This window comes from Crinia signifera, chromosome 1 (genome assembly GCF_055691185.1).
Source record: "Crinia signifera chromosome 1, ASM5569118v1, whole genome shotgun sequence".
Classification (NCBI taxonomy): domain Eukaryota; kingdom Metazoa; phylum Chordata; class Amphibia; order Anura; family Myobatrachidae; genus Crinia; species Crinia signifera.
In genome coordinates, this window is record NC_139217.1 from 473,492,642 (window position 1) to 473,509,447 (window position 16,806).

At 48.8% G+C, this 16,806-nt stretch overlaps 1 protein-coding gene across 4 annotated transcripts in view; it reads right to left on the reverse strand.

Moving 5' to 3' along the window:
* CNTFR (ciliary neurotrophic factor receptor) overlaps window positions 1-16,806 on the reverse strand; it is a 532,905-nt gene that overhangs the window by 400,892 nt on the left and 115,207 nt on the right. For 3 of the 4 annotated variants that reach the window (XM_083155439.1, XM_083155437.1, XM_083155435.1), the window contains one exon: window positions 10,615-10,690. The exons of the other annotated variant lie outside the window; for it this stretch is intronic. The gene's annotated coding sequence lies outside the window, so the exon portion shown is untranslated. The remainder of the gene's footprint in view (window positions 1-10,614; window positions 10,691-16,806) is intronic. 4 annotated transcript variants of the gene reach the window in all.

Sequence of the window (16,806 nt, forward strand, 5' to 3'; positions counted from 1 at the left end):
TTAGCAGTGTGCATGTAGGGTAGCACAGTGGTTAGCAGTGTGTATGTAGGGTAGCACAGTGGTTAGCAGTGTGTATGTAGGGTAGCACAGTGGTTAGCAGTGTGTATGTAGGGTAGCACAGTGGTTAGCAGTGTGTATGTAGGGTAGCACAGTGGTTAGCAGTGTGTATGTAGGGTAGCACAGTGGTTAGCAGTGTGTATGTAGGGTAGCACAGTGGTTAGCAGTGTGTATGTAGGGTAGCACAGTGGTTAGCAGTGTGTATGTAGGGTAGCACAGTGGTTAGCAGTGTGTATATAGGGTAGCACAGTGGTTAGCAGTGTATATAGGGTAGCACAGTGGTTAGCAGTGTATATAGGGTAGCACAGTGGTTAGCAGTGTGTATATAGGGTAGCACAGTGGTTAGCAGTGTATGTAGGGTAGCACAGTGGTTAGCAGTGTGTATGTAGGGTAGCACAGTGGTTAGCAGTGTATATAAGGTAGCACAGTGGTTAGCAGTGTGTATGTAGAGTAGCACAGTGGTTAGCAGTGTATATAGGGTAGCACAGTGGTTAGCAGTGTATATAGGGTAGCACAGTGGTTAGCAGTGTATATAGGGTAGCACAGTGGTTAGCAGTGTATATAGGGTAGCACAGTGGTTAGCTGTGTGTATATAAGGTAGCACAGTGGTTAGCAGTGTATATAGGGTAGCACAGTGGTTAGCAGTGTATATAGGGTAGCACAGTGGTTAGCAGTGTGTATGTAGGGTAGCACAGTGGTTAGCAGTGTGTATGTAGGGTAGCACAGTGGTTAGCAGTGTGTATGTAGGGTAGCACAGTGGTTAGCAGTGTGCATGTAGGGTAGCACAGTGGTTAGCAGTGTGTATATAGGGTAGCACAGTGGTTAGCAGTGTGTATATAGGGTAGCACAGTGGTTAGCAGTGTGTATGTAGGGTAGCACAGTGGTTAGCAGTGTGTATATAGGGTAGCACAGTCATTAGCAGTGTATAGGGTAGCACAGTGGTAAGCAGTGTATATAGGGTAGCACAGTGTTTAGCAGTGTATATAGGGTAGCACAGTGGTTAGCAGTGTATATAGGGTAGCACAGTGGTTAGCAGTGTGTATATAGGGTAGCACAGTGGTTAGCAGTGTATATAGGGTAGCACAGTGGTTAGCAGTGTATATAGGGTAGCACAGTGGTTAGCAGTGTGTATATAGGGTAGCACAGTGGTTAGCAGTGTATGTAGGGTAGCACAGTGGTTAGCAGTGTGTATGTAGGGTAGCACAGTGGTTAGCAGTGTATATAGGGTAGCACAGTGGTTAGCAGTGTATGTAGAGTAGCACAGTGGTTAGCAGTGTATATAGGGTAGCACAGTGGTTAGCAGTGTATATAGGGTAGCACAGTGGTTAGCAGTGTGTATATAGGGTAGCACAGTGGTTAGCTGTGTGTATATAAGGTAGCACAGTGGTTAGCAGTGTATATAAGGTAGCACAGTGGTTAGCAGTGTATATAGGGTAGCACAGTGGTTAGCAGTGTGTATGTAGGGTAGCACAGTGGTTAGCAGTGTGTATGTAGGGTAGCACAGTGGTTAGCAGTGTGCATGTAGGGTAGCACAGTGGTTATCAGTGTGTATGTAGGGTAGCACAGTGGTTAGCAGTGTGTATGTAGGGTAGCACAGTGGTTAGCAGTGTGTATGTAGGGTAGCACAGTGGTTAGCAGTGTGTATGTAGGGTAGCACAGTGGTTAGCAGTGTGTATATAGGGTAGTCAGACCTAATTAGGAGGACAAGTCAGACCTAATCACCCTGACAGCTTCCCGGGGGAAGGCGCTTGATGAGCCAAGAGCAAAGCACTTAAAAAAAAAAAAAAGCCAATACAAAATGAATAGGAAGCCAGCGATTGGCTGAGAGACGTCTCAGCCATTCAGTGGCAGAAAATTCACTTGAATGGGATTTTTTTTTTTTTTAAGTGCTTAGTCCCCGCCGCTGCCCGGCAGTGTCTTCTACTGCCGGCTCCCTGCGCCACCCCGTGCACCCGCTGACAGCTGCCGTTCCCCGCAAGGCTTCATCCCCTGCCCGGCTCCCTGCACCCCCACCCCCCTGCTACCTCCGCCCACTGCTGCTGTCCCCCGCAAGGCTTCGGGCTGCACATAAGTTTTAGCAAACCTTATGTGCAGCCCGTCCGACCTCCCGACAGGACCGAGCATCGGGTCGGTCTGTCTACTTGTGCGATTTGGCCCGATTCATCAGAATCAGGTGAAATCGTGCCCAAATCGCATAGTGTATGGGGGCCTTAATTCAACATGCACAAGGTCAATACAGACAAACGGTCGACACATGATAAAGTTGACATGAGTTTGCCAGCCAGAGGGGAGACCTGTCAGACTGTTACCCATGTAACACAGCTGCCCAGGAGAGGAAGAGTTAAACATGTGCTGGTGGCTGTAGGGACACAACCAGGCGAGGGCCAGAGGGTGACTGCTACACCTATAATAGGCAGCAGATGTGGGCACAGCGGCACATGGCCCAGCGCGGGCTCTCTCTGCTCAGTCTCACCATCAAGGGCAAGGAAGCAAATCCGCCTTATTTACAGTGTCACACCTCTGCCCCAGACCCCTTCTATCCACCAGGGGGGGGAGGCTGTGTGTTGGGGGGAGGGGGCCCTGACACATTCATTCCCTGGGGGGGGGGGGGGGGAGAGAGATATAACTTGCCGTTGTCTGCGGCAACAAATCAGATTCTTACTTGTGCTACTCCAGCAGTCTGCTCATTATACTGGGCGCTGCCCACGTGTAATATAAATTACTGTATATTATAATGTGTAATTATAATAGCTGTGTACGGACACATCATACACAGAATGCATAGAGGCGATGTATGTATGCATTACAGAGGACGTATACTGCATTACCATGGGAGTGCTGCATTACAGGGGAAGTGATGCATTACCGTGGGAGTGCTGCATTACAGGGGAAGTGATGCATTACAGGACACATATTCTGCATTACAGGGGACCTATGCTGCGTGACAGGGGAGTGTGCTGCATTAGAGGACGTATGCTGTGTTACAGGGGACATATGCTGCATGACAGGGGGGGGGTGCTGCATTACAGGGGACATATGCTGCATTACACGGGACCTATACGGCGTGACAGGGGGTGTTCTGCATTACAGGGGACATGTGCTGCATTACAGGGGGTGCTGCATTACAGGGGACCTATACGGCGTGACAGGGGGTGTTCTGCATTACAGGGGAGTGTGCTGCATTAGAGGACTTATGCTGTGTTACAGGGGACCTATGCTGTGTGACAGGGGGAGTGCTGCATTACAGGGGGCATGTGCTGCATTACAGGGGACATGTGCTGCATTACAGGGGGAGTGCTGCATTACAGGGGACATATGCTGCATTACAGGGGACCTATATAGCGTAACAGGGGGTGTTCCGCATTGCAGGGGAGTGTGCTGCATTAGAGAATGTATGCTGCATTACAGGGCACCTATGCTGTGTGACAGGGGGAGTGCTGCATTACAGGGGGAGTGTGCAGCATTAGAGGATGCATGCTGCTTTACAGGGGACGTATGCTACATTACAGGGGAGTGTGCTGCGTGACAGGGGGAGTGTGCAGCATTAGATGACGTATGCTGCGTTACAGGGGATGTATGCTACATTACAGGTGAGTGTGCTGCATTACAGGTGAGTGTGCTGCGTGACGGGGGAATGTGCAGCATTACAGGGATGTATGCTGCGTTACAGAGGATGTATGCTGCATTACAGGGGACGTGTGCGGCATTACAGGGGGAGTGCTGCATTACAGGGGACCTATGCTGCATGACAGGGGGACTGTTGCATTATTGAGGGAGTGTGCAGCATTAAAGGACATATGCTGCGTTATAGGGGGAGTGCAGCATTACAAGACATATGCTGCGTTACAGGGGACGTATGCTACATTACAGGGGAGTGTGCTGCATTACAGGTGAAGTGTGCAGCATTAGAGGACATATACTGTGTTACAGAGCATGTGTGCTGCATTACAGGGGCGTGTGCTGCATTCAGGAGGATGTATCCTGTGTTACAGAGGATGGGTGCTGCATTACAGGGCACATGTGCTAAGTTACAGGGGAGTGTGCTGCATTACGGGGGGAGTGCTGCATTATAGGGGACCTATGCTGCGTGACAGGGGTAGTGCTGCATTACAGGAGGTATGGTGCGTTACAGAGCATATGTGCTGCATTACAGGGGACATGTGTAGCATTACAGGGGAGTGTGCTGCATTACATGGGGGCATGTGCTGCATTATAGTGTGTGCCTCATTACAGGGCATGTGTGCTGCACTGAATGAACGGGTTGGAAGGGTGGGGCATGATTCTGGAAATCACTTTGCAGCTGTTGGAGTGTGATGATACCAATCCCATAATAGTCCCATGGATCAGTCCGTCTGTCTGGCCTGGGCTCCGGGGGATTGCCAAACTCTCTCAGGGGGTGATGCCCTGGTCTGAGAGAGTCTGGCAGAGAGGTGGGAACAGAAAGCAGGGGAGGTCTTGCGGCTCGGTCCTTGTTGTGTAATGGGCATTATAATATACTTGAATACCGGGCAGCGTACTCTCCATTCCCAGGTCCTGCAGTGTGTCAGGCGGGCGCTAGTGGGCGGGACACTGATTACAGTACTCTGACTAGCTGTGAGAGCGCAGCCAGCTCGCCATCAGAAAGTGACGCTAACTCCTTCTGACAGCTGCACACACAAGCCAAACAAATAGAGGATCTGCTACCACAGCCAGGCCCGGCTTCAAACAAACCAATTCAAAACAGATCTTCACGGCCTGGCTGCAGCAGCAACAGCCTGGAAAATGAGGCTTCTGCCAGGGGAACAGCTTGGGAACCGCTGCTCAATCCCAGAAGACAGCTGAGACACCGAGTACAGATGAGGGGGACTGGGGTGCGGGGTCCTGGGCGAGGCTGAACATGGACCCCAATTCCCCATAGTGCACCCCATTATATATCCCAACAAAACAGACCGTATTCCCACTAATGCTCAGGGTTGCTTACTCTCCCGGAATCGTTTGTATAGTGTTTACTGAATATATATAATATTATATATACACGCTTCCATAATCTGTGGTGTGTAGTGCACACACATACTGTACAGTGGTACATACTGTATAAAGTGGAGCAGAGAATGATATAGGTGAAATTCACAAATCACACACAACAGCTTTGTGCAAAGCTTCTCCTGAGGTAATGGTGTATGGTCCGCTCCGTACGGATGCTGCATCCCTACAGGGACTCACAAGACATCTGACATCTGACTCACCATGGAAATAGCTCAGTAAGAGGGGATCTTGAAAGGTGAAATGTGAGGGCGCATTAAACGTGAAGCTGTCGGAGCAGGTGCTAAGAATCTCTGAGCCCCCAAATGCGTTGGTAATCCCCCCGTCATATTTTTAATATATTTCTAACTATTCGCAGGAAGAAAAAAAAATAATAATGAAAAGTTGTATCCAGTAATAGGGAGCGTTCCTCCCCACAGACACATCCTGCCGCACTACATAATGCAGGCAGTATGGGTAAAACATATGTCTGGAATGTTACATTATTACACCCCGAATTGGAACAGGAAATTATCACAGTGAGGGAAGCAGAAGTGTCACAGCCTAAAATTAATAATCGATCAAAATATAATCCAAGGATCAGGAGGAAAAGTACCAGTGTCAGAGCCTGTAATAACATTAGGCTGGAACTAAACCTATTTCATATGTGGTTTGCAGATTCCTGGGGCTGCCATGGAGGAACGCGAGGTAACACACAGGCTGCATTGTACGTAACAGGGCTGCCATGTTTCTATGGTTCCTGCACCAGCGTCAGACTTGTCCTTCTGTTGGACCCTTTGTATCACCTAAGAGACAATGGGGTATATTCAATGCTATCTAGCAGTGCCAATAACTCGCGGGTCATGCTCGAACTGACCCCCCCACACTCGCCATTTCCACCTCACTGGGTCTTTTCAGCGAGGTGGAATCACACGAGTGCGGCTGTCAAAAAGGCGAGGTTCGCTGCTAAATGCATTGGGCTCGCTTTCCCCGGAATGTTGAATACGGTGAGTGGCTGGGGAGGGGGCTGGATGGAATAAGCCCCCTCACAGCCTCTCGCTGAGGGCATTGAATGTGATACAATGGTCAGCACCCAGGAGACATGCGTGCATGGTTAGTGCCATAGTATTCTTTCTGCCTCACAGGACTCGGATTGTGGGTTTGGTATGGCCCTGACTGTGTGGAGTTTGTATGTTCTCCCCATGCTTGTGTGGTTTCTTCTGGGTACTCCGGTTTCCTCCCGCACTACAAATATATACAGTGTGTAAGTGTGTTGTAGTATATAGGCCCTGATTTATGAGGGTTGTGGGTGCACAGTGCATACACAGAATGGGTCCTGCTTTGTTTGGGGACAGCGATAGGACGTTTTACCAAACATGGTGTGTCGCATAAAGTAGACATGTTTGGACGGCACTTCTAGGAACAGAGATCTGACGCGATGGTGATTCAGACCTGCAATGCCGGCGAGTGGCGTCCTGCGACATTGATAGTAGTACGCTGTTCCGCAGGTGCTTCCTGAGGCTGCGCGATACTGTACTAGGAATCAGTCCCATAGATTGTTATCTCCAAAGGGGCAGGTACCATATACTCTACAGCGCTGCGGTATATGTATGCACTACACAAATACAGTCATAACTAATTACTGTTATGTTCCGTCATTATGAAGGGCTGGTAATAATAAAACTTAGGCACAGGTAAGCCCAGCGGCTAATCAAGGTCCGATTCAGGCTGGCTCAGTAAACGGCGAACATTGCAGCTCACCGAAGCATGAGACGCCGCCCGCCCGTCTGAACCCCCGTCGTTACCATGACATTGGCCCACCCGCGTATCCATAGGAACACTCAGCGGTTTTATGGGGACACCCATAAAACAGGGTCGAATTTGACCCGTTCCGAATGAACTTGAATTAGGCCCTACACCTGCCCCTTAGCAGTTTGGGGTTCCCCAGCTGCTGCTGACCCCCGTACATCACTCACCTAGGTACTCACATGTAGGCTGGTAATATACAGTAACACTTACTGCCAGCCTGCGCTCCAGTAATGGATACACCCCTATGTATGGACCAGGATACATGCATGTCCTGCTACTGAATGATGATCCACATACATGTGTTTCTACCGCACCGGTCGGCTCGGTCCATACGTGCCAGGATTAGACATAGTCCCGCTCAGGGCTGCACGCCGGGACCACCATGGCCATGCACCACATGTGTAAGAGCGGAGCAGACCAGCCCCAATGTACTCTAACGTGTCTCTGGGTCTACTCCCATGCATGCAGCGGGCACGCAACATGTTAACAGCTCCGTGCTGTGTGCCTATGGCTCCGGATGGTGCCTGGCTCTGCCCCTGTCCCTCGTCCATTAGCAGTAACGCAGACCGTAATGGATCTGGAGAAATGGGATGCCAGACTCTGCAGGCAGCTCGCTGGACGGATCAGCTGCAGACGCTACGAGCCACTGTGTGTGTGTGTGTGTGCGTGTGTGTGTGTGTGCGTGTGTGTGTGTGTGTGTGTGTGTGCGTGTAGCCTTCCCTCCCAGCCAAATCACAGCCCTATTAGCTGCAGCCTCTAACTTCTCTTCCTGTTCGGAAATTTTTTAATGTACCGTCAATTAGAGGAATGATAAATTGCACGCAGCGAGCTCTGCGCCAAGTCTCCTGGCATCTCAACCTGTAATCTGCTTATGCTTAGAAGCTGCGCGTTCCCCCTCCGTATCAATTCCTCGAATTAACGCTTTCACTCCTGCACGGGATGCGCTGGGTCCAGAGGGATGTTCAGCAATACAATAGGCCCAGATGCAGCCACACTCATCATTGCTGCGCCAATCGCCATATGTTCAACATAAACGTGGCATTTGGTGAAATCGCGTCTCCGCGCTCGTGCATCTACCTCGCTCCCGTGGCTCACAGAAATGCAGCGGCAATGGCATGTAATTATCATTATTGTTCTTTATGTATTGATATTGTGAAGGATATTCCATGTGTGTGGAACGCGCTGGTAACGTGCTGCCTGACCTAAATGCCCCCTACCCAGTACAGAGGGACCTTATTCAATGTTTGGCCCCCAAAACCCTCACTACCCTCATTTCTACTCCCGCACCCACTATTTCTGTCCATCACAGTCACAGACACCTAATAGTTACACCCCTCCTGGCTACAGCTCACAGTTACTCCCCTCTAGCCACCAATAATAATGACATTGCCCTGATCAAACCTATAGTTACCCCCCACCCTTTGGTCACCACTTATAGTTACCCCCCACCCTGTGGCCACCACTTATAGTCACACTGCCCTGATCACACTTATAGTTACCCCCCACCCTGTGGCCACCACTTATAGTCACACTGCCCTGGTCACACTTATAGTTACCCCCCACCCTGTGGCCACCACTTATAGTCACACTGCCCTGGTCACACTTATAGTTACCCCCCACCCTGTGGCCACCACTTATAGTCACACTGCCCTGGTCACACTTATAGTTACCCCCCACCCTGTGGCCACCACTTATAGTCACACTGCCCTGGTCACACTTATAGTTACCCCCCACCCTGTGGTCACACCTATAGTTACCCCCCACCCTGTGGCCACCACTTATAGTCACACTGCCCTGATCACACTTATAGTTACCCCCCACCCTGTGGCCACCACTTATAGTCACACTGCCCTGGTCACACTTATAGTTACCCCCCACCCTGTGGCCACCACTTATAGTCACACTGCCCTGGTCACACTTATAGTTACCCCCCACCCTGTGGCTACCACTTATAGTCACACTGCCCTGGTCACACTTATAGTTACCCCCCACCCTGTGGCCACCACTTATAGTCACACTGCCCTGGTCACACTTATAGTTACCCCCCACCCTGTGGTCACACCTATAGTTACCCCCCACCCTGTGGCCACCACTTATAGTCACACTGCCTGGTCACACTTATAGTTACCCCCCACCCTGTGGCCACCACTTATAGTCACACTGCCCTGATCACACCTATAGTTACTCCCTGTAACACCCGTATGTATTGTTGCGTACCACGAGGTGTGGATTGCTCACCTGTTCTGGTCACAATTATTTCTTCTGGATTTCCCCTGCCCAAGCAGAGACTATCATTGAAATGCTATCTTAGTGGATCTTGCCTGACAATGGCCTGTGTGATGTCTCACCGCTTATATAAAGATATCTTTCATTACTTTTTGGACTATAATAATATCTCTCACTAAAGTTAGCTTCCTTAAGCACAGGGGAGGACGGGGAGGACGGCGTTACATAGCGCAGCACTATGCAAAGCCGTCCTGAAAGCCACAGATGAACGGCTTTCCCGGCGATGTCGCTGTTTTGAGCGACTTTCAGCTCAAAGTCGCCCAGTGTGTATGAGCCTTTACACAACACCGGTAACACCTATAGTCACACTGTCCTGGTCACACTTATAGTTACCCCCCACCCTGTGGCCACACTGCCCTGGTCACACTTATAGTTACCCCCCACCCTGTGGCCACACTGCCCTGGTCACACTTATAGTTACCCCCCACCCTGTGGCCACCACTTATAGTCACACTGCCCTGGGCACACTTATAGTTAACCCCCACCCTGTGGTCACACTGCCTTGGTCACACTTATAGTTACCCCCCACCCTGTGGCCACACTGCCCTGGTCACTCTTATAGTTACCCCCCCACCCTGCGGTCACACTGCCCTGGTCACACTTATAATTACCCCCACCCTGTGGCCACCACTTATAGTCACACTGCCCTGGTCACACTTATAGTTACCCCCCCACCCTGTGGTCACACTGCCCTGGTCACACTTATAGTTACCCCTCACCCTGCGGTCATACTGCCCTGGTCACACTTATAATTACCCCCACCCTGTGGCCACCACTTGCAGTCACACTTATGGTTCCCCTGAGCGTATCAGGCAGAGAGCTGATTGGGGGGCTCCATGGTCCACAGACCCCAATGGAAGCCAACAGTAAGCGGTCTTGTAGAGTAATAACAAATGTCTTATAGCACTGACTATTTCTCTTATTGATGAATCAGTCAGTAATAATACAATGATATCATACATCATATATTCTCCATGGAGTCAGAACAGTACATTGAGGATATGGTCCCCTCTCTCCAGCCAGAGAACAGGGAGACACTGTATACCACCACATACATTATCCAGCCAATCCAAAACCCCACACTGGACCGGTGCTTCCAGGACCAGTATGGACACTGGGAAATCGTCCTCACCCCCTCCCAAACATCATCTCTGCAGCAGTAATGATGGCGCATTATACCCCGTTCCAGCTATGAGGCTATGACAGCCGTGGGGCAAAATAGTAATTAAATCAGAGTATTTTATACAATACAAATATTAACCACATTGCACAGATCAGATTGGAATGATGACAACCACATTGCACAGATCAGATTGGAATGATGACAACCACATTGCACAGATCTGATTGGAATGATGACAACCACATTGCACAGATCTGATTGGAATGATGACAACCACATTGCACAGATCTGATTGGAATGATGACAACCACATTGCCCAGATCATATCAGTACAGTACCTTTATGGATCAGACTCCAGCGATGTCTTATGTTAGGAGGAAGAATAATCCCAGTGTCTCTCAGATCCTGTGTACTCTGCAATACATAAATATTCCACATAAGACGCATATAGATATAAAATAGAGTGCAAGCATTTTACCATAGGCATGTATAATGTTACGGCAGCCTGGGGTCCAGGTACATTACCCTCATGTACAGGAAAGTGTCATGTACCATTGTTACGTGTTACCCTGAGAGGCAGACCGCAGATTCCACACTCCCCTGATTTACATGAGAGCACACGGGGGACGTCAGTGGCTACACAGTAACACCATCGGGTATATATACTGTATACATAGATATAGTCTGGGGCAACACAGCAATTTCTGGTAGAGGAAAACCACACAACACCTACAAATGTCTCCTCTTCGCTCCTGTATGTACGGCCTGATTCTGCTTCGTTAGCCTATGCAAAAAAGCATGCAAAGCGAGAACATAATGCTGCACCGCAGGTGGGGCAGATGTAACGTGCAGAGAGTTAGATCTGAGTGGGGTGTGTTCAAAATAAAATATAAATTACAGTGTAAGAGAATTAGGCTCTCATATCTTTGGGCTACATGCAAGATCAACCAGTATTTACCTTGCACAGAAACAATACAAATCTACTGTATTTGCTCCACTAACGTGGTTGGTATCAGACACAAGATGATTTGCGTTACTGAATCTGACGGTCACTTATCTCAGTCACACTGACGGAAGGAAGAGGTGCCATATGGAGGAGGCTGGGGGCCCTCGCTGTAAACAAATCCCCACGCTCAGTGCAAAATGTGTTTCCCACTTTCTCCGTCTCAGCCCTTCCCTGTCCTGTGGCCCAAGCCTGAATACAACAGGGACCTGTGCTTTCTCAATCAGGAGAATAGGTGCTGGCTGACTTTTAAACAATGATCAGAGTCTGAGGAGGGGCTAAAATGCCAAACTAGCTTCTGATTGGAGGAATGTCCTGGCCATCCCCTCAGGATCCAGTAGAAATCTGTATAGATGCGGTACAGATGTTGTCCAGCAGAGGTCACTATTCACCGCAACCAATAACATGCGCATAGCCTGCGTCTGCAAGATTTGCACAGATGTGTGGCGTACAGCAGCTAGTGTCATGTCAAACGCACCATCGGCCTGAGGCTGCAAATGCTATAAATGCAGGTTCGGCACGCCTCCATATTTCTCTCCTATACCATAGAACGCTGCTCGGAGCCTTCTCGGTAATATTCATAATGTCCGGACATCTGGAAACAATCGTCAATTTATAAGTAACTAAAGTTATATGCGAGAATCACTCATTAATTACCAGGAGCAGATCCAGCCCATTATTTTAATGTATATAGAAATAGGTCATTAAATGAGTCAATCTGCACCGGGATGGGGCTGGCGGGTGAATCTGATCCGACTGTATAACAGGCCCACTAATTATCGCCGTACACCGCGCAGGCAGCAAAACTGGGGAGAGAAATGATTTCCTAAATTGTTCAAAGCACAGACAGGGCAGAGTGCAATAAACAATTATTAATATACAGAAATGCAGTTTTCTCTTGTGGCGGAGTCTCCCGGACGCTATAGACGAGGCACTTGGCATCTCCCGAAATTCAATAATTACCGGCGGATCTTGCTCAGATAGAACAGATGTAAACACCTTATCAGTGTAATTGGATTCTATTGAAAGATCCAAATCTTCGCTAACAATTTAATTTATTTCCAACTTGTTAAAAAAATAATAATAAAGGAATATATAGCTTCTACTGGAATAATTTCCCTCCAGGCGCCCCGGTCTGGGGGGGGGGGGGGGGGGGGGGGGGGCGTTGCATTGTTTTATCAGAAGATGCAGATTGCATTTACGCCATTGTCTGGAGTATTAAATGTTACAGTTTATAATTACTCCACCATAAGCCCGTTATTACGGGGGCGTCGGCACCTATTTTTAGCCCAATAAGTGAGTGCTGCTGTTATTCGTTCCTCCAGTCAGTCCAGCGAGGATGGAAATAATACCCGGATAACAGAGCGGGAAAATAATAGACAGAAGGTGCAGCAACAGTTACAGGGCCCCGGGGGCCCAGAAGTGACTCCTATCTGCTGCCTGGGCACAGGACCACCAGGATAACTTGATGATGCCTCGGTCGACATTGACAGAATGTCAAAACAATCATTATGTCGACTTGAAAAATGTTAAAAATGTTTTGTTGGACCTTACCATCCACGCGGACTACAAATGGGAACAGTAAAGGATGCTGAGTGCTGCAGTAGGAGAGCGAGGCACCATGCCCAAAAGTGTTACCATAGACACCAAATAGGCATGAAAGACTCACATCCACCTTTTGTGTTAGTCTACCTTTTTTGTGTCGACCTTTAGCTTGGGTCAACCTTTTGACGATGTTGACGATGCATCATTGGCAGTGCCTGAGACAGCGCAGCAGGTTCCGCTGCACTTTATAATTATAGATAGGGATAACACAAACTGGCAGGTTACAGAGGGCAGGAGGGCCCTGCTGGCCAGCTTACATTCTATACTACGTCAACCTTTTATGGGCCACCTATTGACTGTTGACCTAGACAGTGTGAACAGTGTATGACAGTGGGGTATTTCCCTGTGGGTGTGGACCTCGGGAATTGTATTGTGAGAAACAAGGACATTTTAGGGCCAAATCTTGAGATGCTCCCTGGAAATCCTGGCATCTGCCCCTCTAAGAAGGAGCATGGTCTGAGCGATGTCCGTCCCCCTGGCGATCCCAGCACTGTACTGGTGGGCACAGGTGAATTCAGACTTGCCCCTGGTCACACCACGCCCTGACCCATCTGCCTTCCCCCCAAACCCACCTGGGCCCCCTCACCCCACCCAGACTCACCTGGTCCCATCCTACCCTGAGGCGGTACAGAAAATAAATGTTGCAGCATCTCCATCATACATGACAAAATCACTGGCCATCGGCGCCCGCAAGTGATGGTTATACATGCGGTCGCGCCAAACAGCCCCTCTGAGCGCGCCAGGTTGCTCGAGAATCTTTTTAGAGTCATGCGTCTTTTTTGCTTTTTTGTAACCACAAAATATGTCTTGTTCACAAAGTGGTGTCTTTTTTTAATACTAATCCGTAGGCCCATGATGGTGGCAGCAGAGCTGTGGAGATCGCTGGAAAAATGGCCCCGCACCATTTCTGCAGAAATATGGGCATGTGCATTAGTCTAGAACTCAGACTCTATAGAGTCTCATCAAGTTGTGACGGAGAAGCACTTGTGCCCCAAAACGCCAGCGTTAGAAGAGTTGCACGGGACCCTGCGGCTTACTCACATGCAGCGTTTTGAGGCCGGATGTCTGAGGACGCATCTGTGAGTGCGCACAGGCTCCATAGGTGCAGGAACACAGGTCAGTGGACAATTGCTAAATCATATCTGGTGCTGATTGGAGCTTTATTTCGTTGTGTGGATGTATAGTGTGTGTGTGTGTGTGTATATATGTGTGTGTGTGTGTGTGTGCGGATGTATAGTGTGTGTGTGTATATAATGTGTGTGTGTGCGGATGTATAGTGTGTGTGTGTGTATATATGTGTGTGTGTGTGTATATATATGTGTGTGTGTCTTTATATGTGTGTGTGTGTGTGTGTGTGGATGCATAGTGTGTGTGTGTGTATATATATGTGTGTGTGTGTGTGCGGATGTATAGTGTGTGTGTGTGTGTGTATATATGTGTGTGTGTGCAGATGTATAGTGTGTGTGTGTGTGTATATATGTGTGTGTGTGTATGTATATATATGTGTGTGTGTGTGTCTATATACGTGTGTGTGTGTGTGCGGATGTATAGTGTGTGTGTATATATGTGTGTGTGTGTGGATGTATAGTGTGTGTGTGTGTATATATGTGTGTGTGTGCGGATGTATAGTGTGTGTGTGCGGTAGCTGCTCTTCCTTTGTACATGTGACATAGTCTTATGGTCCGATACTGCACATAACCCTCCCAAATCACTGCTCCGCTAATGGCTTAGGCCAGGGGTGGCCAAACCTGTCCTCAAGATCTACCAGCGGTGCATGTTTTCCAGGCAACCTGTGGATCTATAGTAGGGATGAATGCAGCAGGTTTAAAATTGTGACAGTTAGTAACATTGCACTGCACCAGCTGCACCAGGTGATCTGGAAATCATGGACCGTTGGTAGATCTCGAGGACCGGTTTGGCCACCCCTGGCTTAGGGGGTCACGACAATACAGACCCTTCCTCTTTAGAGATTGACAGCACATATGGACACTCTTAGCGAGTCTCATTTTGTTTCTTGTATTGCAATATAACAGATTGGTGTTAGGCCCAGTGCTGGTCACAGCACTCAACCAACCCATGCCAACGTCTATGTGAGTGAGAGGGATCCAGGGAAGTGGCATTTAGTGCTGCGACACATGGCGGCTGACTACGCGTATGGCGGCTGACTACACTTATCACTCCTGGAGACGTTTGACATGAAGTTTCCAGATGCTTCCAAAACACAAAAGACAGGCAGGTACAGCTAGTAGTCACTAGTCAGGGTGAGGGGCTGCTTCCCCTCTGTATCAGGAGATTAGAGAGAACGAGGAATAAGCGACCTGGCGGTGACGCGACTCTGGCAGCTTGTCCTGATGTCAGTCACAGAGCTGCCAGGAGACAGCGGATGTGCACACAGCATACACTGCCCCCAGCTATACAAGTCTTATGTGGCAGAGGCTGCTGGGGGGGGGGAATAGGCTCCGTGCTGCAGACTTTACATGGCAGCCTTTATAAATGATTAATAAAAGGTTTCTGCAGACCGATCTGAGTCTATGTTTCATCTGAAGATATTACTGTACGGATGGCAGCTGTATAAGGCAATGTCTAGCAGTGTCCGTTATTGTTCTATACATATATCACATATAATATGCCCCGATACTGTGCAGCTGCCGAGTCTCACTCCTCATGTACTGTAGATTAGTGCACCCGCACTATGGGCCTAATTCAGCATCACGCGGCAAAACTACAACTATTCAACCTATCAAGAGGGGGCCGCCCAGTATGTTGCATGAGATGTGTGTGGGAGTGCGCATCGCCGCACGGGTAAAATGCATAATGTATGGGCACCTTTATACAGGTGTGTAGTGAGGGGGGAGGGGCATAAGGGCAGCATAGTGTCACATGTGATTTAGACATGCCCCCAGGGAACAGAAACACCTCTGTAAACATGGGACCACACTGTGACCATTGTTGAGTGGGAATAGCCAATGCTATGTGGGTGCAAACAGTGTCATCTGGGTGTATCCAGTGCCATGTGGGTGTTAACAGTACTCTGTGGGTGTGGCCAATGCCATGTGGGTGTGGAAAGTGCTCTTGGTGTGTGGCCAGTGTAATGTGAGTGCGACAAGTGCTGTTTGGGTGTGGTCAGTGTTGGGTGGGTGTGATCAGTGGCGTGTCAGTGTGGCCAGTTCTGCATGGGTGTAACCACTGCTGTGTGGCTGCAGTCCCATCTGCCAGGGACGGGTTTCAGGGTCCAGCCACCTCTAACCATCCCATTTTTGCCCGACTACAAACATATTAGCATCATAAAATGATTTCTGGGACATAAATTGCTGCAATATCTTTTTTTGTAATCACTGAATAAAAAAGGTAAAAGCTTTTTGTGCTAAACAAATGCTCTCATATAATTTGGGGTGCATGGGAATGGGTATAATATATATATCTGAGTCAATTAATGGCACTTTCAAAAACCTTGTAAAAACAACCAATTACTCCCACCTGCAAACCTAAAAACACTTGCCCCCTCACAAAGCACCCTGATGTATTAAGTGTATTTGCTGCTGTAAGCAGTAATAAGTGAATGTGAGAACCCCGTAGCGGAATGAACGTCCTGCGCTGGGGTCTGTAATGTCTCATTTCCATACGCCGGCACGCCGCACTCGCTGGGACTCACTAGATCACGTCCTGACAATCACTCCATTATTTTGCTTGGTCAGTGGCATTTAACTGGCATTTTCCATCTTCAGACAATCTAAGATGTTCAGTCTGTGCCTGTTCTGCAAATGCTGGAAGGCAGAGAAATAATCTCTGTATAACTCACATGCGGTAATAAAACCCCCATAGGAAGATGACATGAAATATAACCATTTATAAAACTCAGGGGTTCTTGTTTCCTAGCACGGCGCCACCGATTTTAATTGTGTCGATCGCATCGCATGCCAAC